The sequence below is a fragment of the Pseudophryne corroboree genome, chromosome 5, assembly GCF_028390025.1.
Source record: "Pseudophryne corroboree isolate aPseCor3 chromosome 5, aPseCor3.hap2, whole genome shotgun sequence".
NCBI classification, from domain to species: domain Eukaryota; kingdom Metazoa; phylum Chordata; class Amphibia; order Anura; family Myobatrachidae; genus Pseudophryne; species Pseudophryne corroboree.
The window spans coordinates 379,531,496-379,557,034 of record NC_086448.1 but is presented as its reverse complement, the minus strand read 5'-3'; positions in this window follow the sequence as shown (position 1 = coordinate 379,557,034).

The following is a 25,539-nucleotide window of genomic DNA, read 5'->3' as shown; positions in this document are numbered from 1 at the left end:
GCTGTCAGTGAGGCGGGGATGTGCCACTGCTAACCCCAAACACCGAAGTATTTCAGTCATGCTACGGCAAATAAACGTGGTGTGAGTATTACCACAAGACCCGTTCTACACCTGCACAGATCACAAACATCGTATTGGTATGTACAGTGCATCTGGAAAGTTTTCACAGCGCTCCACTTTTTCCACATTTTGTTATGTTACAGCCTTATTCCAAAAAGGATTAAATTGTTTCCCTCAAAATTCTACACACAATACTCCATAATGACAACATGAAAAAAGTTTTTTTTATATTTTTGCAAATTTATTAAAAATAAAAAACTAAGAAATCACATGTACATAAGTATTCACAGCCTTTGCCATGAAACTCAAAATTCAGCTCAGGTGCATACTGTTTCCACTGATCATCCTTGAGATGTTCCTACAGCTTAATTGGAGTCTACCTGTGGTGAATTCAGTTGATTGGACATGATTTGGAAAGGCACACACCTGTTTATATAAGGTCCCACACTTGACAGTGCATGTCTGAGCACAAACCAAGCATGATGTCAAAGGAATTGTCTGTAGACCTCCGAGACAGGATTGTCTCAAGGCACAAATCTGGGGAAGGGTACAGAAAAATATCTGCTGCTTTGAAGGTCCCAATGAGCACAGTGGCCTCCATCATCCGTAAATGGAAGAAGTTTGGAACCACCAGGACTCTTCCTAGAGTTCGCCGGCCGTCTAAACTGAGCGATCGGTAACCCGATGGTCACTCTGTCAGAGTTACAGCATTCATCTGTGGAGAGAGGAGAACCTTCCAGTATTGTAGAGTGGCCAGACAGAAGCCACTCCTTAGTATAAAACACATGGCAGCCCGCCTGGAGTTTGCCAAAATGCACCTAAAGGACTCAGACCATGAGAAACAAAATTCTCTGGTCTGACGAGACAAAGATTGAACTCTTTGGCATGAATGCCAGGCGTCATGCTTGGAGGAAACCAGGTAACGCTTATCACCAGGCTAATACCATCCCTACAGTGAAGCATGGTGGTGGCAGCATCATGCTATGGGGATGGTTTTCAGTGGCAGGAACTGGGAGACTAGTCAGGATAAAGTGAAAAGTGAATGCAGCAATGTACAGAGACATCCTGGATTTAAACCTGCTGCAGAGTGCTCTTGACCTCAGACTGGGGCAAAAGTTAATCTCTCAGCAGGACAACAACCCTAAGCACACAGCCAAGATATCAAAGGAGTGGCTTGAGGACAACTCTGTGAATGTCTTTAAGTGGCCCATCCAGAGTCCAGACTTGAATCCGATTGAACATCTCTGGAGAGATCTGAAAATGGCTGTGCACCGACGCTTTCCATCAAACCTGATGGAGCTTGAGAGGTGCTGCAAAAAGGAACGGGTGAAACTGCCCAAAGATAGGTGTGCCAAGCTTGTGGCATCATATTAAAAAAAGATTTGAGGCTGTAATTGCCGCCAAAGGTGCATCAACAATGTAAAGGATGTGAATACTTATGTACATGTGATTTCTTAGTTTTTTATTTTTAATAAATTAGCAAAAATCTCAAAACTTTTTTCACGTTGTCAATATGGTTTGTAGAATTTTGAGGGAAAAAATGAATTTATTCCATATAGGAATAAGGCTGTAACATAACAAAATGTGGAAAAAGTGAAGTGCTGTGGATATTTTCCAGAAGCACTTTAAACTATTGGGTTTGCATACAATTGCAAATCTGGCCCATAGGAAGATAGATGCATGTATTGTACTAATAAATATGAACAGCATCGGCATTTTTTTTATAATTGCACATAAGACAGCAGCCTGTTGTTGCAACTGAACTGCACCAACTGTTATGAGCCACGGCTGTGGCTCATTCCTGTTTTGCATGTCAGTTAGGTATTTTATGTTATTCTTCTGTTCATGTTCCCCGTGGGTGTCATGGGGTGCTCGGAACTCACCCTTAAGGAGGGGATACTGTTATGAACCACGGGTAGTGGTTCATTCCTATTTTATGTTTATAAGTTGTTTCGCAGGCCAGGATTTCCCGTTGCTCTGTTTAAGAGTACTCTTGGTTGCTGCCGCTGGTGAGTCTGTGTAATTGCAGCTTGTTCCCATGTGTTCAGCCTCACCTGGCTGCTAATTGCATCTTGTCAGTTTGGAGTCATGCAACAGGGCAGCTGCATGAGATTATTAATTAGGCCTCTCTGTTATATGCTGGCTCAGTGCTATTCACAGACGCTGGTGATATTTCTGGGTTTCCAGTCTGCTTGAGTTCTGAGCTTGGTTCCTGCTAGTTCCTGCGCTTCCTGTGTCGATTCCTGTGTCAGTCCCTGTGTCGATTCCTATGTCTGATCCCGTGTCCTGCCGTGAGGCGTTCCTGTCCTGAGGTCCAGTGCCTTTGCCTGTGCCTGGTCAAGTTTCTGGCTTCTTGGTGTCCACCGGTCTGTCGTTTGGGATTCTGCCTGTCCTCCAGTTCTGAGAGTCTGTGTCAGCAGCATTGGGAGTTCCTGTCCGTTTGCCAGTATTCGTACCGGTTCCGTGAGTAGCGGCACTGCCGCGTCTGTCGGCCTAGGTCGCTGTATTCCCTTATTATTTTTGTCACTGGTGTTTTGCAGAGGGTTCTGCTTATGCTGTCACCGCCGGTACACAAAAGTATTGTGTCGGCGTGTGGTCAGCATTTCCTTTGTTGTTCTTTTCCTTTGGCGGCAAGCCGCACATACTTTGGTTTTAGGTTTGTTAGTAGCCCCTGGCCTTGTTGTTTTAGTCAGAGGGCCCCTTGTTATCACCCTGTCTCGGTTCACTCTTTGTCTCTCATTAAGACCTGAGGGGGCATCGAAGTTGGGCAGACGTAATCCGCCCTTCAAACGCGGCTGCTATGGGCTCAAGCAACCATAGTCTCGCAAGAGTGTACTGACAGCATGGGCGAGACAACGGAGATAGGGCGCCAGGGGCTATTCCCTTTCCATTCCCCTTTCCCAGCATTACGTCCTGGTGCTCTGGACTCGCTTCATAACATCTCCCTTGTTCTGAGCACCAGGAATCTAACACCAACAAAGGTATTAAGTGTCGTTCTAAGTTACAGACAGATGTACTTTCCAATGATTTTATCAGTATGCGGTATGCCACCATGTCTGGAAGGTATTCAATTCAAGGCATGGGCAGAAGAATCCATGAAAACAAAATTTAGGTCCAACTAATTTTCTGCTCTCTTTAGCGCAGTACAGCTAAAACTGAGGTCAGCTCCATTTCTTATTCATTTTTTTACTAAGAGGAAAAATAACTGTTTGAAATTGAATTCTAGGTTTTTATTATTGATTTTTTAGTACCTTTTTGTACTTTTTAACATACAGCTACAAGATTTGTATATCAGTCCAATAAAACATTATTGTTGTTTAATACTATATATTAGAGCAAGTGGCATAGCTGCTTTTGTTATTTATCCACTCTCTCACTCAGCCCAGATAGAGCACAGCTAGATATCTATTGATGTGTCCACATAAACCTATTTTGGTCTGTTGTGTGACATGGCTTAAGGTCCATACACACTGGCCATTTTTGCCCAACGTGTATGCACAGTGATGATGGCTGACATCGCTGGGATGAAAAGCGCTCAGTGCATACACACTGAGCTATTTCCCCCCCTGCCCAGCGATGTCAGCGGGGATGAGCGGCTTTCCATAGCAGGATGCTATGGAAAGCCGCTCACCCCGCCGTTCATCTACTGGTAATACCAGCAGATGAACGTCAGCCGCCAGCGATGAAGCGGGAGTGCGCATCACCGCTCATCGCTTGTCCATACACATTGGGCGGCTTTGAGCTGAAAGCAGCTCGAAACACCAAAAGTGAGCTACTTTCAGCTCAAAATCGCCCAGTGTGTATGGGCCTTTAGACTCAAAGTCTGTTGCGACCAAACCTTAAATGGACTTTGCAAACAAGCCCCACCACAGACTTTTTCACAAAATGTATATCTTAGTTGCCTTGCTAATGCAACAACATTACAATGCACAGGTGCCCTGGACTCTGGCACTGGCATTGCCTGCAGCTGCTGTGTGCAACTCAGATGCTCACCTGTAAACCAGGCAAAAGACAAAGGTCAAGTGAGCCACACCATGCCTCATTGTGCTTAATCTTCCACTTTATACCAATTCCATTGCAACAAAAATACTAACCCTAAGTGCTTAGGACACAATAAGTTACTTTGTATGAAGCTACAATGTGAATAATACACAACATTTAGTAAAATGTATGAAAATCTAGGAATCACTACTCACAGAGAAGCATCTAAGTGAAACCATGCGTCTCACACCAAATGGCACAAAAGGATAAGTGTATGAGGACACATCTGTATGACAGAAGGATAAACTGTTACCACTGCCATGGATAGCCACAAGGATCCTGGATATGAAGAGCCACAAGACTAGCCCTGAAACCTTTAAGCTCATGCTAAACAAAAACAGCTTTTGGATAATGGCCCTCATCCGAATTGATCGCACCAAGCAACTTTTTGCTGCTGGTACGATCAACTAATCTCAGCCTATGGGGGAGTATATTTTAGCATAGCAGGGCTGCGAACGCTTGTGCAGCCATGCTATGCTAAAAAAGTTTCCTGCAAAACAAGACCAGCCCTTGACATACTTACCCTGTGCGACAGATCCAGCGATGATGGGCACGGCTTTGACATCAGACATCCGCCCTCCTCGCCTGGACACGCCTGCGTTTTCCTTACCACTCCCCGAAAACGGCTCCAAACGTTGAGTTGCCGCCCCAGAACGCCTTCCTGCAGTCAATCTTCTTGCGGTTGCCTCTGCAACTGCTTTCTTCGTAGTCAGCGTCGTTGCCCGGCAAGGGCCATCGCCGGGCAACGACGCGCGTGCCCATTACGGCCCCCACGCGTGCCCAGTAGTGATCCGGTTGCAGTTGTGCGAATGAAAACACACTGCGATCGGGTCGGAATGACCCCCAATATTCAATGAAGGTAAATTAGGTTAGTTTGTATGTTTGCCTCATCTTAGCAAAGTTACTGTGGGTACTAAGGGGGTCATTCCGAGTTGATCGCTAGCTGCATTTGTTCGCAGTGCAGTGATCAGGCTAAAAATTGGCAGTTCTGCGCATGCGGCTCAATGCGCAAGCGCGACGTACGGGCACAATGAACGATGCAGTTTTGCACAGGGTCTAGCGATGCATTTCAGTCACACTGCTTGCCGCAAAGTGATTGACATGAAGTGGGCGTTTCTGGGTGGCAACTGACCGTTTTCAGGGAGTGTTTGGAAAAATGCAGGCGTGGCAGGGAAAATGCAGGCGTGGCTGGGCGGGTGTGTGACGTCAAATCTGGAACTAAATAGTCTGAAGTGATCGCAGGCGCTGAGTAGGTTTTGAGCAACTCTGAAACTACACAAAATTTTTTTGCAGCGCTCTGCGATACAACCGTTCGCACTTCTGCTAAGCTTAAATACACTCCCAGTGGGCGGCGCCACAGCGTTTACACGGCTGCTAGAAACTGCTAGCGAGCGATCTACTCGGAATGACCCCCTAAATTCACTAGCCATGAAACATACTTGTAATAATACATCCTGTTGAATTTCATCTTGAATTGTTTCAGGATCCCCAATACTTATCTCACTATAAAATCATACAAGGATTTTTAGTGACACATGCCTGGTGGCAAATGTCAAGTTGTGTGCACAACTTAAACTAGGATTTTTTATTAATACCTACCGGTAAAACCTTTTCTCATAGTCCATAAGGGATATTGGGGACAGATTAGTGCGATGGGTATAGATGGATCCAAAGGAGCCAGTGCACTTAAAATTTCTTCAACTGGGTGTGCTGGCTCCTCCCCTCTATGCTCCCTCCCACAGGCAGTTATAGGTAAACAGTGCCCAAAGGAGAAATGACATACTTGAGAGAAGGAACATAACAAGTATGGTGAGATTTACACAGCAGCACACCATAACAAAACTGGGCCAGCAACGGCTGGCAACAGAAAACAGCAACAGCTGAACAGGTAACACGTAACAGAGAACCTGCAGAAAGTCACCACAGGGAGGCGTACGCCCAATATCCCTTATGGACTACGAGAAAAGGATTTGGACTACGAGAAAAGGATTTACCAGTAGGTATTAAAATCCTATTTTCTCTAGGGATATTGGGGACAGATTAGTATGATGGGGATGTCCCAAAGCTTCCAGAACGGGCGGGAATGTGCAGAGACATCTGCAGCACCGCCTGCTCAAACTGGGTTTCCTCTTTGGCCAGGGTATCAAACTTGTAGAACTTCACAAAGGTGTTCTTCCCCGACCCGGGTAGCAGCTCGGCATAGTTGCAAGGCCGAGACTCCCCGGGCAGCCGCCCAGGAGGAGCCCACTGATCTAGTAGAGTGGGCCTTTAGAGACTTAGCAACTGGCAAGGCTGTCGACACATAGGCCTGTTGGATAGTAAGACGAATCAAATGAGCAATGGACTGCTTTGAAGCAGGGCAACCCTTTTTCTGCGCATCATACAGCACGAACAAGGAATCCGTCTTTCTGATCCGAGCCATCCTCTTGACATAGATCTTTAAGGCTCGCACTGCATCCAATGCCTCCAGAGGGGCAGAAGAGCCAGAACCGGATGAAATCACAAGAGGTTGATTCAAGTGAAATGCGGAGACCACCTTCGGCAGGAACTGCTGCCTAGTCCTGAGCTCTGCTCTGTCCTTGTAAAAGACTATGGACTTTTACACGATAAGGCCTCCAATTCTGAGATACGTCTAGCAGAAGCCAGGGCCAGTAACATAACCGTCTTCCACATGAGGTATTTGTCTTCTATCCACTCCAGACTGTATGAAACGAAGGAATCTTCCCAAGTGGAATTCTGCAGATGGATATGTGTGTTCCTCGCACCAAGAGACATATCTACGCCAGATATGATGATAGTGTCTTGACATCACAGGTTTTCTGGCTTGCACCATAGTGGCAATGACCTTTTTGGAAAGCCCTTTGTGAGCTGGGATGTTCCACTCAACTTCAATGCCGTCAAACGAAGCCGCCGTAAGTCCGGGTAGATGAACGGTCCTTGCTGAAGAAGATCCCTTCGTAGTGACAGAGGCCAAGGGTCTTCTATGGACATGTCCAGAAGAGCCACTCTCTGGGGCAATCCAGTGCAATCAAGACTGCATGAACTCCGTGATGTCTGATCTGCTTAAGCACCCTTGGGATCAACGGAATCGGAGGAAATAGGTAGACCAGCTGGTAAGGCCAAGGCGATGTCAGCGCATCCACTGCACTCGCCTGGGGTCTCTGGTTCATGAGCAGTAGCAGCGAAGCTTCTTGCTGAGGTGAGACGCCATCATGTTGATCTGTGGGCATCCCCACCTGTTGAAACACCTGAGGGTGTAATCCCCACTCCCCCGGGTGGAGATCGTGGGGACTCAGGAAGTCCGCTTCCCACTTGTCCACTCCTGGAATGAAATTTGCGGACAGTGCTCTTGCATTTCTTTCCGCCAAGAGAAGTATTTTGGAAGCTTCTCACATGCAGGCCTTGCTTTTTGTCCCTCCTTGTTGATTGATGTACGCCACTGCCGTGGCGTTGTCCGACTGAACCTGGATCGCCTGATCCCGAAGTAAAGGTGAGGCCTGAATCAGAGCATTGTAGATAGCCTGAAGTTCCAGTATGTTGATCGGAAGTAGGGCCTCTTGGGCAGATCACCTGCCCTGGAACTGCGCCCCCTGGGTGACAGCTCCCCATCCTCTCAAACTCGCATCCGTCGTGAGGAGTATCCAATCCTGAATCCCGAAGCATCGACCCTCCAGTAGGTTGGAAGCCTGTGTCCACCACAGGAGTGAAGTCCTGGCCTGGGGTGACAACCAAATCATCTGGTGCATATGAAGATAGGAACAGGACCACTTGTTCAGGATGTCCAATTGGAAGGGTCTGGCATGGAACCTTCTGAACTGTATCGCTTCATATGAGGCCACCATCTTTCCCGACAAATTTATGCAAAGATGAATGGAAACACGAGCAGGTCGGAGAACCATGCAAACCATTTCTTGAAGTGTTCTCACTTTGTCCTCTGGGAGGAACACTCTGTGAGCCACAGTATCCAGTATCATGCCCAGAAACAGGAGCCATTGAGACAGCTCCACACGGGACTTCTGTAAATTGAGAATCCACCCGTGGTAAGACACAAGTTGGATAGCGCGATCTATATGGAGCAGTAGAAGCTCCATGGAACTCCATTTTAAAAAAATATATATTTATTAGGTTGTTTTTTTCAAAAAGAAAGAATAGAATAGCAGTAGTGTTCATGACAAATAAATCAACATTACAAAAATTATAATCCCCGACAAGATGAATGATCCAGAAAGAGGAAACAGCATGGTAATGCACAGTCCAAGATAGAGTCAGAAATAGTCCCAGTACATAACTTGTAAAAGAATCCAAAAGGATTATCCATAACGTGATAACACCTATAAAGGAGCTCAAAGAAAATTCACAATGTACTTATGAGTTAAATTACATAGTGAATAAATGAGAGATGAGCGGGTTCGGTTCTCAGAGAACCGAACCCCCCGAACTTCACCACCCGAGCCCGGATCAGAGTCAGGCTCGAGTTTTCCCACCTGACTCGGAAACCAGAACGAGGCAAAACGTCATTATCCCGCTGTCGGATTCTCATAGGGTTTGGATTCCATATAAGGAGCCGTGCATCGCCGCCATTTTCACTCCGGCATTGGAGAGTGTAGAGAGAGGACGTGTCTCAATCCTCAGTGTCCTGCATCAGTTCAGTGTTAGTGTCTTGTGCTGCATCAGTCCAGTCACAGTGGTTGTGTCCTCTGCTGCCATATGTCCAGTGCTGCTGTATAAGTCCAGTCCAGTGGTGCTGTGTTGTTCTGCATCAGTACGGTGGTGGTGTCTTGTGCTGCATCAGTCCAGTCACAGTGGTGGTGTCCTCTGCTGCCATATGTCCAATGCTGCTGTATAAGGCCAGTCCATTGCAGTGGTGCTGTGTTGTCCTGCAACAGTCCAGTGGTGGTGTCCCTGTGCTGCTGTATATGTCCAGTGGTACTGTCATATATGTCCAGTGATACTGCCGTATATGTCCATTGATCCTGCCGCATAAGTCCAATGGTACTGGCGTATAAATCCAGTGATCCTACCGTATAATTCCAATGGTACTGTCTTATAAATCCAGTGATCCTGTCGTATAATTCTAGTGGTACTGGAGTATAAATCCAGTGATCATGCCGTATAATTCCAGTGGTACTGGCGTATAAGTCAAGTCCAGTGATAATATGTCCAGTGGTACTGCCATATTAGTCCAGTGGTACTGCCGTATAATTCCAGTAGTACTGATGTATAAATCCAGTCCAGTGATACTGCCGTATATGTCCAGTGGTGCTGCCATATAAGTCCAGTGATCCTGCCGTATAATTCCAGTGCTACTGGCATATAAATCCAGTGATCCTGCCGTATAATTCCAGTGATCCTGCCATTTAATTCCAGTGACCCTGACATATAATTCCAGTGATCCTACTGTATAAGTCCAGTGGTACTGCCGTATCATTCCAGTGATCCTGCTGTATAATTCCAGTGGTACTGGCGTATAAGTCTAGTGATCCTGCCGTATAATTCCAGTGATCCTGCCGTATAATTCCAGTGGTACTGCCGAATAATTACAGTGCTACTGCCATATAATTCCAGTGGTACTGCCGTATAATTCCAGTGGTACTGGCGTATAAGTTCAGTGATCCTGCCTTATAATTCCAGTGATCCTGACGTATAATTCCAATGGTACTGGTGTATAAATCCAGTGATCCTGCCGTATAATTCCAGTGATACTGCCGTATATATATATATATATATATATATATATATACACCCTGTTGCAAAGCAGTTTACTGAGGCCATAACAACTATGCTGGTGTTAGACGTGCATCCAGTATCCACCATTAGTGCAGCGGGACTGCAGTGCCAGCCCTAGATGGGCCAGGTGTTTGTGCCGCACACTTGTGTCGCTTAGCTTAGTCATACAGCAACCTCGGTGCACCTCTTTTTCTTCTTTTTATCATGTGCTGTTTGGGGACTAGTTTTTTTAAGTGCCATCCTGTCTGACACTGCAGTGCCACTCCTAGATGTGCCAGGTGTTTGTGCCGCTTAGCTTAGTCATACAGCCACCTCTGTGCAACCTTTTAGCCTAAAACAATATTGTGAGGTGTCAGGTGTTCAGAATAGACTGGAAATGAGTGGAAATGAATGTTATTGAGGTTAATAATACTGTAGGATCAAAATTACCCCCAAATTCTGTGATTTTAGCTGTTTTTATGTTTTTTTTTTCCAAAAATCATCCAGATCCAAAACCAAAACACGAAAGGGTGGTTTTGGCAAAACCAATACAAAGCCAAAACACGAACGGGGAATTAGAACCAAAACCAAAACACGAAAAGTGCCCGCCGCACATCTCTAGAATAAATATATGATACCGGCTATAAGATTGAAAACAAGAACTACCATATTTATAAAAGAAACAGAAATAAAAACACATAACTACTAAAAGAAAGAAATAAAAGAAGGGGGGGGATCGATAAAGAGTGGTCTGTGGGGGGAAGGGGAACGAGCACTGATACCTCCAGAGAGGAGAAGCAATAGTCAGCCACTTAGATTAATACAGCAGCGTTCAATATTACAGCATTCCACCCAGCATACACAAACGTGTACTAATTGAGAATATAGGTGACACATGAAATATACTCCTAAGAATCAACCTGTTCAATGATTTCAAATTTGACTGTAAACCTGCTTTTGTATATTTAAGATAAGGGTCCCATTTCTTGAGCAAGGTGTGGGGGTTCATTTTCAAGTCAAATTTATTATCAAAATGATCAAAGGATAAATATTTTATCAGTAAACCCTCAATTTCCCGTAAAGTCAGGGATCTGCTATATATCCAATCATTAGGGATTACCTTTTTTGCTATTGTTACAATCATAGTAAGGATGGGAACCAGCGGCTTCTTCCTCACTGACAGATCCTCCAAATTCGCAAACAGCAAAGGTAAGGGATGCAAGTGTGTGTGAATGCCAAAGGATGAATTAATAAAATTAATAACCTCGTGCCAGAATTTTTTGACTTTCCCACAAGACCATATATTGGGCCAAATGTAATGGAGTGAGAGTCTCAGAAAGTGAGAGATTTGGTAAGGTTTTTCACTTTCTTTTAACGTGGCAATCATTTACACTGCAAAACCAGGTTGATGTTGCTGTGTAAATGATTGCCACTTTAAATAAAACTGCAAAACCTTACCAAATCTCTCACTTTTTGAAACTCTCACTCTGTTACATTTGGCCCATTATGTATAAAGTTGGTTTGTGATGCGTTGCATTTAGGGCAGTGACCATCCTCCTCCGGTACAAAATGACTGCGTTGGGCCGGGGATATGTATGCCCTGTACAAAATGTTAACGTGAACCTCTTGGAGATTTGACGCCTTCAGTATTTTCAGTGTGGAATGAAAACGTACAAATACTGTAGTATCAAGTGTCAATAAAGGAAAATCTTTCTGCCACAAAGATATGGGCACTCATTCCAAGTTGATCACTCGCTAGCAACTTTTTGCAGCGCTGCGATCAGATAGTCGCCGCCTATGGGGGGAGTGTATTTTCGCTTTGCAAGTGGGCAAACGCTTTTGCAGCTGACGGCACAATACGTTTTTTGCCGTTTCTGAGTAGCTCTGGACTTACTCAGCCGCTGCGATCACTTCAGTCTTTGTGGTCCCAGAATTAACGTCAGACACCCGCCCTGCAAACTCTTGGTCACGCCTGCGTTTTTACAAACCTTCCCAGAAAACGGTCAGTTGACACCCACAAATGCCCTCTTTCTGTCAATCACCTTGCGATCGGCTGTGCGAATGGATTCTTCGTTAAATCCATCGCCCAGCACTGATCCTCTTTGTACCCATACGAAGTGCCTGCGCATTGCGGTGCATACGCATGCACAGTTTTGCCAAGATTTAACCTGATCACAGCGCTGCAAAAAGTTGCTAGCGAGCGATCAACTTGAAATGGCCCCTATAGTGTGAAGTTGTACTGTTTCTTTCATCATAGTATTGATGTGAATACAAAAGTTTAGTTTTCAATTTATGGAAACTAAACTGTTGCATTATGGAGCTTAATTTATGGTTATCAGCAGCTGCACCTACAGTGGCTGATAAAGAAAGTGCATAATGTCTTAATTGTAAATAGGGGAAGTAGGACGAATCTGGAAGACCAAACTGAGATTGAAGCATAGAGAAGGGGAGTATAACACCACCCGGGTCAAAAACCTGCGACATTTTAGTAAGACCTTTCAATTTAAAGTGGGCAAAACCGGAATTCTCAATGCCTGGAGTAAATAACGGGTTACCCCAAATCGGAAGACAAGCAAGCTTACAAGGGGAACTGTTTAATTTAGCATTAATAAAGAGCCATGAATCATATGTATCTTTAAAGAGCGGATTGCAATATAATTGTTTGGCAATCAATCGTTTTGGAGTGTGCAATAGAACGCCGAACGAAAGGGGGAGAAAAGAGCCAACTCTAATGTGAGATTACAAAAAGTATCCTGTTCCAAAAGCCAATTCATGGCATAGCGAGATAAAATTGTTCTTGAATATACAGATAAGTCTGGTAATCCTAGCACACCATCTTTTTTTGATAGTTTTAGCTTACAACGAGCAATTTTAGGTTTCTGGCTCTCAAAATAAATTTAGTGCTTAGTCTATCAATCTGCCCTATGTCCCTTTTGGATAACTTTACAGGAAGACGCTGCATCACATATGTGAGTTTGGGGAGTAAAACTGATTTGAACACCTCCAGATGACCTAAAAGTGATACCGGTAAATCATGCCATTTGTCTAAAGAGCTGCTAATCTTAGCAATAACCGTGGTGTAATTAGCGCTATATAAATGAGAAATGACTCCAGGGATTTGAACACCTAAATATTTAATGTAGTTGTTTGCAATTTTTATTAAGGATGCCTGACTGTCTTGAAAAAAACTGGGGTTAGGACCGCGTAGCATAAGAAGCTCAGACTTAGTGACATTGATTTTATATCCCTAGAAGGAACCAAATTGGTTAATGATGTCTAAAGCTGTAGGTATTGAATGTTCGGGGTGAGACAGCACTAGCAGCATGTCATCCGCGAATAGAGAGACTCTAAGATCAACAGTACCAATTTGTATGCCTTGATATAAAGGAGATTGACATAATGCTGTGTCAAGGGGTTCTAACGCTAAAACAAAATGTAGGGGGATAAAGGGCATCCTTGTCTCGTACCTCTCTGGATCTAAAACGGTTCGGACAAAGCATCATTACAGATTATTCTAGATGCTGCCCATCATACAAAATTTTAAGAAAGTGGATAATGAAATTTTTGATAAAGTGTGGAATAGATGATCCCAGTGCACCATGTCGAAGGCTTTCTCAGTGTCAAGAGATAGCATGGCTCAAGTAGAATTTGACCTGGCGCACTGGGAGTCCAAGATAGCAGCTAAGACGCTCCTAATATTAGTGACAGGATTTCTCCCTTTCACGAAACCCGCCTGATCCCGGTGAATAAGCGACGGTAGTAGAAGTTTAAGACGCTCTGCTAAGATCGTAGTGAGAATTTTATAATCAATGTTAAGCAAAGATATTGGTCTATAAGAACCGGGATCAGACAGGTCTCTACCAGGTTTAGGAAGTATCCGAAGAGATGCAGAATTAAAGTATGCTGGGGCTTTTCCCAATGAGAGAATAGTACTGAATACTTTGGTGAGGATGAGCGTGATATGTGGGGTCATCAGTTTGTAGTAATCTGACATGAACCCATCAGGTCCTGGCGCCCTCCCTTTCTTTAAGCCTGCAATCACCTCTGAAACTTCTTGCTGAGTGATCTCAGAAATCAGGGATTGTCCTTGTTGGTCTGAAAGTTTAGGAATTAAAAGGTTGTCCCAAAACTGAGTGGCGTTATAACTATCTGGAACAGGATGGGAATAAAGAGTGTCATAAAACTGTTGAAGTCCTTTTGCTATTTGAGTATTAGAGGTGGTTAACGTCCCATCCTTTTGTTTTAAAAGATGTATTGTGGCCCCCCTGGACACCTTTAAGCAGATTTGACAGGAATTTACTGGACTTATTACTAAACTTATATAACTTAAATGCTGTAGAAAAGGAATAGTTAGCCTCCATTTTTATAAAGAGGCTTTCATATTCAGATTTTGCCTCTTGATAAAGGGCTCTATTTGTAAGGGAGGGGTCCTGTTTAAAATCATGAAAAACCTGTGATAACCTATCATGAGCGGTTAGATAAGTTTGTGCAAGGTGTCTTTTATAGGTAGAGGTCCTAGATATCAATTCCCCTTGACTCGTGGCTTTCGAGGCATGTCAAAATAGAATCGGATCAGAAACTGCAGTGTCCCTTTTTTTTTTAAATAAAGTATTTTGTATTTCGAAGGAGAGTAGTTTGCATACAGACATTGCATAACAGGAACACATTAAACACGTATTGACATGTCCTCATCGGGGAACAGCATTCACTTTCGACTTATTTTCAAACTATGTCATTTGCTCATAGGCGCATAGGAATGTACAGTTATATATACCATTATTTTGCATTATCCGTACACTTTAGTATTCATGAAATCACATTATACTTTGTTTTGTTTTTTACCCCCCCCTCAAATATAACTCTTACGGACAATCCGTCCGAGTAAAACCCTTTAAAAGAGAAGAAAACAATCAGAAACCAAACACAGAGAACCCCAGAAATAAAAAAATAAATAAAACAAAGAGACAAAAAACATTATGGGGAAGAGGACGCATTGGGGGATACTAGCACTCTAAATCTTACCCTGTCCAGATGGGCACAGAGCCACTCTCTCATTCACAACCCATTGGGTGAGAGGGAAGCCTATGGCCCTAGAAGATCATAACTTGGCAAATCCAGGACCTGTTAGTAACCCTATCACCATTAAGTTGTAGGGTCTGGGACGGAGTATATGGATTCCAGCCATGGAGACCAAATTCTTTCAAATTTAGCGGAGGCATTGTGTTTCATATAAATGTATCGTTCCTTAAAAACAGTGTCGTTTATTAGTGCCTTAAGAGCGGGGAGTGTAGGGCCCTTAGGGGCCATCCATAGCCTCGCAATGCTCACCTTCGCCATTGCACATATGTTGCGAGCATATAGGCCCTCTGGACCAGACACAAAGTCAGAGCTACCCATTCCCAGGATGCAAAATTGCGGAGTAAGCATGGCCTCGTCCACCCCTGTGTTCCCCAGAATCGATCCGACCCCCGCCCAGAAAGCCCGCAACACCGGACAATCCCAAATGAGGTGCCAAAAAGTACCTGCAGTCATCCCACACTTAGGGCAGTCACCCACACGACCCGTCCCGAATTTGGCCAGTCTGGCCGGGGTCATATATATTCTATGCAAAAGGAAGTATTGTATCTGTTGATACCTGATGGATTTGGTAACCGTGCACGGAGTTTCCAAAGCAAGGGCCCAGTTCTCTTCATCTATGGGGCCCAGATCCTGCTCCCATTTGACACGGAGACGTGTCAAAGGATCTATATGGAGTTTGGCGAGTAGATAACCATAAGCATGGGAAATCATCTTAACTCGACCCAGCATACTTACAAAGGTCTTAATGGGAAATGGTATAATTTTAGGGGGGGAATTGGCGAATTGGGACTGCAAGGCATGTCTGAGCTGGAGGTATCTAAAAAAATAGGAGTTAGGCAAATTAAACTCATCTTTTAGTTGTTGGAAGGATTTGAGCGTATTATCCGTATAAAGGTGATTTATGGAAATCACTGATTTAGGGGCCCAAACTTCCCTCCCCTCGAGCGCATACAGTTCAGGGAGCCATTTAGAATACCAGAGGGGGGTGTCCGGGTCCAATCCATCAAATTTCAAAAGAATTTTTAGTGCCTGCCACACCTTCATGGCTTGGTATATAAGAGGAAGGAGGAACCGGGCCAAGCTCCCACTCAGCAACACCTGCAGGGGGGATAAGTCGGGGAAGTAGCATTGGACAAATACCCAGTGTAGAGAAGTGACGCCAGTATCCTGCACCCATGCACTAATATGAGACAGCTGAGCGGCATAGTAGTACATCTGAAAGTTTGGCAAGGCCAGACCTCCGTCGCTGCGCAGCCTGGTGAGAGTGTTCAGCTGTATTCTAGGACGTTTGCTAGCCCATATTAAAGAAGACAGGACACTATTCAATTTTCTAAAGAAGGATGGATGAATATATACAGGGGATTGCAGAACCACATATAGAATCTTAGGTAGTATTATCATTTTTACGAGGCTGACCCTGCCAGATACAGTCAATGGAAGCTTACACCAAGTCTTGGATTTACGAGTAATTTGTTGCATGATCGGATCAAGGTTCAAAGGTGTAAAGTCAGAGGGGTCATTGGTTACCTGAATCCCAAGATATTTAAATTTCGCCGTCCAACATAGCGGCAGGGAGATTTTAGGAGCAGCAGGGGGGGGGGGCAATCACAGGCATAATAGAGGACTTAGACCAGTTAATATGAAGGCCTGAATATACACCGAACTCCTCAATCAATTGCAACACTGTAGGCATAGACCTGGTGTAATCCTGCAGAAACAACAGCATGTCGTCAGCGTAAAGGGCAATCCTATCCTCACGAGGGCCGGTATGAATGCCCACCACGCCTGGGTGGGACCTTATTAGACAGGCCAAGGTTCGATGGCCAGGGCAAACAAGGTTGGGGACAGAGGACATCCCTGCCTGGTCCCGCGAAACAGGCGGAACGAGGGAGAGATATAGCCATTCACTGTGATCCTGGCAGTCGGGTGCTGATAAAGCAATTTAAGCCATTTTATAAAATTAGGCCCGAAACCCATAGCTGTCATGACCTCCCATAGATAGGACCACTCGATACTGTCAAATGCCTTGGCGGCATCCAGTGAGACCACTACCGAGTCAGAGGGGAAGTCATATGGGATTTGTAAGATGGTATATAATCTACGTAGGTTAATAGAAGTGGACATCCCTGGCATAAAGCCGGTCTGGTCGGAGTGGATAATGGAAGTAATTACGGTGTTGAGTCGAACTGCTAAAATCTTTGCCAGGATCTTAGCGTCAGTGGGAATCAATGATATCGGTCTATAGGATTCTGGGGATCTAGGGTCTTTTCCGGGCTTCGGGATCACTATAATAATCGCCTCCGCCATAGAGGGGGGAAGTTGATCATTAACAAAAATATCAGAATACAGGGCGTGAAGCCTAGGACCGAAGAAATCAATGTGGGTCTTGTATACCTCTGAGGGGATGCCGTCATAGCCCGGTGCCTTGCCGCTGGGAGACAAGCCAATAGCCGCCGTTACCTCTTCAAGAGTTAAGGGTGCCTCCAGCATCTCAGAGGCCTCCGGGAGGAGTGTGGGTAGGGGAATATTACTTAAATAAGCGGAGAGGTCTGATGTCGAGTCTACCAGTTGTGAACTGTAGACCTCAGCATAGTAGGAGCGGAATAGCTGCGCAATTTCCGGCGTGGTGTTCACAAGGGCGCCATCGCTACCGGTCATCTGAGCAATTGTAGAACCTGGGCGGTCACTGTGCACCAATCGAGCCAACAGGCCACCTGGCCTATCGCCCTGCATGTAAGTATTAGTAGCCTGAAATAGAAGCGAGCGCGAGTTTTTATCAGATAGATGAGCCACCCATGCCGACTGGGCCACCAGCCAGCGTACCTTCAGCGCAGGGGTGCCATCCACCAAGTATCTAGATTCCAAATCCCTGGCGTCACTCTCAAGGGCTCGCTCTCTCTCCCTGCAGGACATTTTGAGGGCAGAAATACGTCTAATATACGTTCCCCTTAGGAATGCCTTAAATGAATCCCAAACCACTGTTCCGGGGGCCGAGCCTACATTGTCAGTAAAGTATCCCTCCCACTGAGTCACCTGGTCAGAGCAGTCACCTATTTGCAGCAGCCAGGAAGGATGCAGTTTCCAATAAGATTGACCCCTCTGGCTCACCATAGCGAGAGTCAACACCATAGGGGAGTGATCAGATATACCCCGGGCCTCGTATTGGACGTCAACCACCCTAGGGAGAAGAACGGGGGAGAGTAGGGTCAGATCGATCCTGGAGAACGAACCATGCGTGCCAGAGAAGCATGAAAACTGTCTAGTCGTAGGGTGCCGAGCTCTCCACACATCCACCCACTGCAAATTATTCAGAAAATCAGCAAATTTAGTAGGACCAGAGCGGACCCCAGCAGCCTGCGGAGAGCGCCATCTGTCTAAAGCTAAATTCATGACATTGTTAAAGTCACCCAAGCAGATTACCGGGGTGTCCGGAGAGGAGGCTATGAATGAAGCGGCTTGCTGTAGTACATCGTACGAGAATGGGGGGGGGATATAAACCGCCAGTATGTAGTAGGGTTGGGAACTTAGTCTACATTCAAGGAACACAAATCGACCGTATTTGTCAGTCTTGACCGATACCAGCTCAAATTGGACCGATTTCTTTATCAGGATTGACACACCCCTGGAGGAGGAGGAGTGAGAAGCGTGATAGGCCCAGCCCACCCAGGGTCTTCTAAGTGACAGTAACCTATTCCCCTCCAAGTGAGTCTCGCAGAGACATGCAACATCCGGGCCATATTTCCGAAGTGTAGTTAATACTAAGGAACGCTTTATCTTATTATTTAAACCTCGAACATTCCATGTCAGAAATTTCAAATTAGCCATAGATCTGGTAATATTCTATGTAATAACCTAAAGATACAGTCCAGCGAATATTCCTGGAAATTGTTAGTGAGGGTAATAACAGTGCTATACTACTCAATCCCTGATTCTTAATCGACAGTATCTAATGCATCAGACATACTTCCCACATCAAAATGAATGTACTCCAAAACAAATTTAAGCATGAGAAAAATAACAAACTATAAAAAGAAAAAAACTTGTGTAAGGCACAGCAACAAGCTGTTCGCTGAACTCTCCCCCCCTCCCCGTATACCACCCCTAACTTCGGCATACTTAAATCCCAAACTATCGTTTCTATCTCTCAAGGGCTAAATACTAAACAAAACCCTTAACCAAAGTCAAGCGATCAAGAGAAAGAAAAAAAAAGTCCTGAGCCACCAACGCCAAGGGGGGGCTCCCTGGACAATGGGTAGATGCCTCTGGTGGTCCCAACCGATCATTAGACAGTGCAGGGCCTCAATCCGGGGCCATCTGGCGCGCTCCCGGAGCATATCTGTCCAGCCATTGGGCCGCCTCTCTAGGGGAGTTGAAGAATTTGGTTTCCCCGTCCGCTACCACCCGGAGTCGGGAGGGGAATAGCATAGAGTAGGAGACGTTCAGGTCTCTGAGGCGCCTCTTGATAGGCATAAACTGGGCTCGATCCTTCTGGACTTCCGCGGCAAAATCAGGAAAAGCAGACACGGTAACCCCGTTTCTGGTAAGGGGGCCTTTTGTGCGTCCCAACCGGAGGACCGAGTCACGGTCCTTATAATGCAGAAATTTGGCGATGAAGGTGCGCGGAGGGGCGCCAGGAGGTAGAGGACGAGATGGTATCCGGTGTGCACGCTCCACCGTAAACTGTGCCGTGAAGGATTCAGCGCCGTACAGTTCCTTAAGCCATGACTCCAGGAAGACCTCAGGCTGGGAGCCCTCCTCCTTCTCCGGCAGGCCCACAAATCGCACATTATTTCTACGCAGCCGACCCTCCATGTCTAGTAATTTGGATTGAAGGGATGTTACTTGCTGGGTTACCGTGGAAATAGATTGTTTCATAGGACCGCACATATCCTCCAGATTCGAGACACGGGTTTCTGCCTCTCCCACTCTCTCTCGTATGCGCTGGACGTCCTGCCGAAGCAGTGAGAGATCACACTGCACTTTCTCCATCTTATCTGAAAGACGCTGTTCCGATCCAGCTATTGCCTCCAGCACTTGTTGAAGAGATGGAGCTGCGGGTGTGTTTGGGGATTCAGCAGCTGTTGCAGATGGGGAGTAGGAGTGGGACGGAGAGGCCCCCTGCGAAGCGGCCTGCGAGGCCCGTTGGTTTAGTGGGTTAGGTTGTCTGGCAAATTTCTCCAGCTTCGCCGCAGCCGTGCGCTGGCCGTCCCGAACCATGACGGACAATAGGTAGTAACAGACACTCCGGTATAATCTCAGGTCAAAAGCGTAGAAGGAGACTTCAGCAATGAGTGAATTTTAGGGTTGTAATAAGCAGAAACACATCCGCAGCTGGTCTCCAAAGTAGTAGGCAAATGTAAAAGAAAGTACTGGCAGCGTCCCAGAATATAGGTGAGAGCAGGAGCGATGCAGTTATTTAGTATGTAAAATAAGACAGCAACTGAAGTCAAAGTGTAATTTGATCCCAGGAGGTAGAAGTCACTCACCAGTTACATATCAGTCAGCCTTTAAGTGAGAGTGTTCCCTCTATGACTGGAAGCAGCAGTCCAGAGCAGTGGGGCCGGGAATCTCCAAAATTGAGGCCGGGGATCCGGAGGAGGTATAGGCCGCAAATCCAGAAGTATGTCTCCTCGGCCGTACAGACCCCGGGGAGAGCGGGGAAATCGCCTGCCGGTGCCCTGCAGCGTAGGGAAGAAAAGCAGGGTATTCAGGCACACCAAAGGGGCCAGGATATTACAGGAGGATGTTTAATCCAGGGAGCTCCCGGGATCTGCTTCCTACTCCTGTGCTGCCGTGGCCACGCCCCCTGCAGTGTCCCTTTTAAAGATATTAAAATTCTCCCAGGCCTGAATTACAGCTTGTCTTAACGTGTTAGAAGACGTTAAATTTGATGGGCATCTTCAGGTAATACAACTACCCTTATCTTGTTTTATAGCAAATTCTACACACACTAACGCATGGTCAGAGAGATGAATAGGTTCCATCTCAGCTTTAATGACTCTAGGAAGCATTAAAATAGACAGCAGCACATAGTCTCTATATGTGACAGCGTTGCTTGTGCGGCAGATAAGCAAGAATAATCTCTATTAGTGGGGTGTAATAAACGCCAGATATCTAACAATTGTAATTGTTTGGCTAAAGCAGGTACAACCAACTGAGGGAGAGGTTTGCGAGAAGCCAAGGGTACCTGTCTATCACATTTAATATCAGAAACTAGATTTAGATCTCCACCTAGCAAAATAGGTAAGTGAATATAGGGAGTCAGTAGAGTGATTAAATCAATAAAAAATGATTTAGAATATGTGTTGGGAGCATATACATTAACGCAAAAAGTTTGCAAAGCAATGGTCACTTGGCAGGCAGTATATCATCCTTGAAAGTCAACCTCAGCATTAATAAGTGTAACATGTAAGTGGCATCGAACCAAGATCGCCACACCCCGGGCTTTAGAATTAAATGATGCTGAGGACAACACCGACCAGCCCAAAATATTAAGCTTAAGAGTTTATGACTGGGTAAGATGAGTCTCCTGTAAAAATGCGAGATCCAAACATAGCTTGAATAAGTATAATAATACACGTTTTCACTTCTGCGGGGAGTTGATACCTCCCACATTCCAACTGCCCAATCTAACGGACATCAAATATGTCTACAAAAGTAAGTGAATATGGTAGGCAACAGAATGTGAAGGAAGCAGTTGAAATGGAAATGTAAGTGGCAGCAGAAGCATAAAGGAATTGCAAAGAAGTATCAGTATAGGTAGGGAAAACAGACCAAAAACATATAATCAAAAACTCATAACTTAAGAAAAAGTTAAAAAAACATGGAGAAATACCATATGAATCTGGGGGAAAAATCACAGTATAGAGAATAGCGAATTGAGACTATGAGCAAGAATAGCCATCATATGGCAGTAAATTAACATTAATTAACTTCCAGTCTAAGTATAACCAGTGAACTAAAATACTATCCACTGGACACAGCTCCTAACTCAAAAACTCCTAAATGAGGGTAAGTACAGCAGTTATCCGGATCCAGGGGAAGAATATAAACATGCAAACATATAAATCCAGAGAGCAGTAAAGTGAGGAAGGTAGATGGGCAAGCATTAGTGTGATTCTGCAATAAAGCCAATGTTACTCCATTTTGTTATATTCAATAGATTATAAACTTACTTTAGCATTAATATATGATATGCTTAAATATGTTGGGGGGAAAAAGAAAAGTATAGAATGATGAAATATTCAGTTAGCAAAAAGAGGAACTTGTGGGTAAGCCGTATCTGATAGAGATAAAGAAAGGAACTTGTGGGTAAGCCATGTCTGAGATATAAAGATAAGGAAAAGAACAAGACCGTTATCAGGAAGAGGACACAACCCTGAGGTTAAACTGTAAACTCCTCTGAGCCTTTTCAAGCCAGTATAAATATATGTATGTAAGAACATTAAACCAGAACTCAGATTGAATACACCAGGCTGAGTGTGTGATTATTTGATTTCTCCAGCTGGCTGCACGGCATTTATATTTTATTCACAGGTGATTCTGAATACAAAAGACAGGCTGTTGTTGGAGTCCTCTCAGAGAAGGCTGAGGCTAAAGGAGGTCTACCTCCAACATTTTCATGGTGCCGAAACCCGGGAAGCCAAGAAGTTGAATAGAGGAGCAACAAGTCACCTGACTCTAGACGTTGGAACCGTTTAAACCGCGGTAAGTAACAAATTGATTGCGATTTTTCGCCAATTGTTACTTTACGTGTTTTAACGTCTGTGTCAGAAGTGTCAGTTTTCTCTGTTCAACTCAAGCGCTTCCTAGTAAAAGCCTTGCCTCTTTTGTATCAGAACAGTAATGTAAATATATGTCTGAAATTGAAGAATGTATTAATTTTGAAAGCTCATATGGTTGTGGGTGTTGTACTGTTAGTTTAAAGTGGTTTGTGCAAGGTCCTAATGGGTCAGTAAATATTACATTTGTTGTACGCACTGAAAAAGATATATCAGGTTTTAGAAGGTGTAGGGGACATTAAGAAGGGTTTATGGTAAAACTGTGGGTTATATGAAAGGTATATTAACAACAGGATGTCATGGTTTTGTTAATCTAAGGAAAGGCAAGGACTTGCACCAGATACTGAAAGAACCAGAACCTGAAAGATTCTTTTGTCCCTATTCTGTCAGACCCACCAGATTGAGATATACCTTGATAACGGAAGATTGTGAGTCCACCCATAAGGAAACTGAATGATTACAGGTGTATGTAATCAGTAGGACAGAGGTAAACCTGTAGTGTTCAGGAAACCCATCTTTACAATAATCAACATAGAGTACTGAAGTTGTGTAACTCATATCGGAGAGAGAAGTGTTGATAAGTTGGCAGAAGGCAGGATGGGAACCTCTAATAGCAGGGGTGAATTAACCCCTGTGGAAATAGTTAAACAGGAGGTTGGACCACATGCAGTTAAAGATATAGCCAAGGTATTTAAAAGGGGAGGATTTCCTCCAGATGGGGAATTTAACACTGACAAATGGAGAAAGTTCAGAATCTGTAATAGGGAATGGATAGAAAAACGCAAGAAAGGGGATCAGGTTTATATTTGGCTAACAGAAGGGAGAAATGGGAGCAGGAGGAGGAAAGGAAGAAGAAAGAGAGGGAAGATGACCAGCATATGACGGTCTGTTTAGCTACTACAGGAACGAACCAGGGCCATAATGTGCCAGTTATTCCCAATCCGCCCCCTCCTCCACCTGTAATACCAGTCCCAGTACCTACACTAGTCACAGATCCACCCCCTTACCCCGCAAATCTGGGAACCCCAGGGCAACCTCCTATAGTATGGAACCAGTACCCTGATTTAACTATATGTCCCCAATGTGCATCTTTGTTGGAACCACGGAGGATGACATGTCCCAACTGTACACCCCAGATAGGAACAGGCCACAGAACTCCATTAATGATAAATAGACTGAAACCGTACAACCTGCCCGGTCAAGGGGAAATGCATTCAGGATCCCCATTGTCTCATAAAGACAAAAGAAAACTGAGAAAGGGGAGACTGGGAACAAGAAATGTATTTTACACTGAAGCAGAAAATGGAACTCTTCAGATGCATGAAATTGAGGAAGAAGATGAATCAGAAAACTTAAATGTTCCTGCTTGTTACCCAGTACGTACCTTTGCCTATGTCAATCCAAGAGGAGGACAGCCTATATTAGCGGATGAGGAGGGATATGTTCAAGGACAAAATCATTTTAGACCACAATTTTTTACAAGAGAACAGCATACCCCTTTTTCAGTAATGGAAGTTACAGCCATAATAAAAGATAGCCCAGATCCCTACAAACAGCCTGGAAGGTTTGGGTTATATATGGAGACTATGTGTAATTTACATTCCGCAGCATGGGTAGATGTGGAACAAATATGTAAAAATAAATTAGCAGAGGGTGATCTAAGACAGATTAAGGATATGGCAGCTCATCAAGCCACTGATTATCATGAACAGATAGAAGATGTACTAGAAGCACAAAGGAAAACTATAGCCAGTGGACCACAATTTGTGGCACGCCTAAGGAGATGGTGTTATTTAAGAAATCAAAGGTATCCAGAAGCCATTGGACCACAAGGAGAACAACCGTTTAGAAGTTACCTCTGTAAAATTAAGGATATGGTCCGAAATGAAGGTTTGGACCCAGAAGCAGAAGCAGGAGAAAGGATGGTCAGATACAGAGTATTGGAAGGTTTAAGACCAAGTCTAAAACAGAAATTAATTACTAGTACTCCTGCATATAGGTCTACACCTATGGATCAAATTCTGGATACGGTAGAGGCCCTAGAAGATCTGGAAAAGGAGAAAAAGGCAGCCAAACCCAAAATAGTCTACCTGGTCACAGGAGAAGGCTAAAAGAAAAAAATTAGAAGGGGAAGGAAGAGCCATGATCAAGCCCGAATCGGGAAAATGCTTCTGGTGCAAGAAACCAGGACACTTCAAAAGAGACTGTCGCACATATAAGAGTTGGATAGAGAAAAGGGGCAATCAAGCCCCCAAGGATAAGTCAGACTGAAGTCCCGGCACCCCAGTACCAATGATACTCCCGATGAACCCCCCCCCCCCCCCCGACAGAATGGAAGATGGGTTTATTAAAGTCAAACTGCCAACGGGAGAAAATGTTTCCTGCCTGCTTGATGCTGGGGCAAGCCAATCAGTTATAAGACAGGAAGAAGTACCAGCACACCTCATTACTGGAAAACCAGTGACAGCAAAGGGATTATTAAGTGGAGAAAAGATCCAGCTGAGGAAAACTAGGATCCTTAATGTACAAGTACAAGGACATCCACATGAAATTCCAGTAGAGTTCCTAGTATCTCCCACCTGCCCAGTCAACTTGCTGGGAGCAGATTTGTTGCAAAAACTACAAATTAAAACCTGGCAAGGATGGGGAGTTCCAGACAAGGTATGGGCAAAAGGAAAAAGAGATGTGGGAACCATGAAGGTCCAACCTGTGAAGCTATCAAACCAGGAACTGTACCAGTAACTATAAAACAGTACCCCTTGAACAAGGAACAGACAGCAGCCATAGGAGTACAGATCAAAGATATGCTTGCACATGATGGACAGCAATATTGCTGGACAAGACTTCCTCAAGGAGGAGCTACAAGCCCATC